We start from the raw sequence: 1,486 nt of genomic DNA, 5'->3' as shown, positions 1-1,486 counted from the left end.
AATGTCAACGTTGAACATAGCTTTAAAATATTTTTATGCTTTCCTTGAATTAAACATTAATAATGTCCAATTTTCAGTGTTGGTCTGAAAGTGGTCAAATATAATTTGTATTCACACATTTAGTAAATTATGAGAGTTTTTATCCATATTATCTACATATTTCATAAGACTAGTAGTTTTTATCAATTTTGTATTCATATACTTTGCAAGGTTCGTTTTCTATAATCTATAAAAGAGCATTTGCCAAACATCAACTTCAGTACATCTAATAAATTTTAATTTAAACTATATAAAAGAATAGATAAAATCCTGGATGCAGAAACCTTTCCAGTATATGTCTCATGTCATTTCATGAGTTAATTGTTTAATTAACCATTGTACTTTACACATCGTCACGGATTAGCCACTGAACTCAACAATGCTTCCCAATTGCCATTGAACTTACTTCCGTTTCACTATAAAGGCCACCGAATGGATTCCGTCCATCATTTCAACATCCATGGGATAGTTCCTTTAATGTACAATTTGCAATTCTTGTGGCCAATTCAAATACCTTGTATCAAGAAGATATCTATGTCTCTTCTGCATAAACTTGCAGAATAATGAGTCCACAATTAGCTTAAGAATCAATAAAAAATGTGGGAAATATACACAAGCATGTCTCTATGTCAAAAGCAAAATGATCACAATATGGTCATAGATGCCACTAAAAATAAAAATTACTATTTCTCCCAAATTTGATTACATTTTTTCTTTTCTCACAATGATAGGATCAACATTTATAGGAAAACATATTAACACTTGTTAATATGTACACATCAGACTGTAAATCATTAGCATACAAATCTTCATAATACAGAAAAATTGCATACCAAACTACTGCTTTCTCTGTTTCTCAAACTGCAGTTTGTTTCTCATCCCATGGTTGGCTATCGTTCGGTATGCAACTCATATGTCAGGTTTTGGGAGTTCTCCAATGGATGTCTGAAATTGATTTGGGAATCAAGGTTCGGCTTTGCAATATTGGGTTTAATGGTTCAGCCTTCTCATGGTTCTTAGCTTCAACAATGGGATTTTGGGTTTATTCTACGTAAAGTTTACATTTTGATTTGAGGTTTAGGGTTTGGGTTAGAGATTTGTGTTGTGGTCTATCCTTCTCGCGTTTTCAGTTCTTGTATATCAGATTTTGGGTTCAATTTGTAGAACGGATTGACATGGATTTGGGAGTTAGGGTTTGGCATTGCGATCTGAGTTTGGGGTTCATCTTTCTTGCGTTTTCTATAATTGGTAGCTCCATGTGTGCAAATTGGTAAGTGTATTTTATACACTTATTCAAAACTTTAAAACAATGATATTTAGTTGCTTCTCGGATGAATTATGGTTTAAATTATTGTATTTTGTATTGAATAGGTAAAATTCAATGACGGTACAAGAAATTGAAGGAACAAGCAAAAGTCGGCAAAATTGGAGAAAATGGTTAAATTAT

At 32.2% G+C, this 1,486-nt stretch overlaps 1 long non-coding RNA gene across 1 annotated transcript; it reads right to left on the bottom strand.

Annotated features, from left to right (window-relative positions):
* Nucleotides 1–239: 239 nt before the first annotated feature.
* LOC111366566 lies at nt 240–1,273 on the bottom strand. The gene is made up of 2 exons (XR_002697689.1): nt 873–1,273; nt 240–582 (listed from the first exon to the last, which is right to left on the bottom strand). It is a non-coding gene; the product is annotated as an uncharacterized LOC111366566 (long non-coding RNA).
* Nucleotides 1,274–1,486: the final 213 nt, after the last annotated feature.

Source organism: Olea europaea, chromosome 18, assembly GCF_002742605.1.
Source record: "Olea europaea var. sylvestris chromosome 18, O_europaea_v1, whole genome shotgun sequence".
NCBI classification, from domain to species: domain Eukaryota; kingdom Viridiplantae; phylum Streptophyta; class Magnoliopsida; order Lamiales; family Oleaceae; genus Olea; species Olea europaea.
Note: the sequence above shows the minus strand (reverse complement) of the source record. Positions and strands in the feature narration are given on the sequence as shown.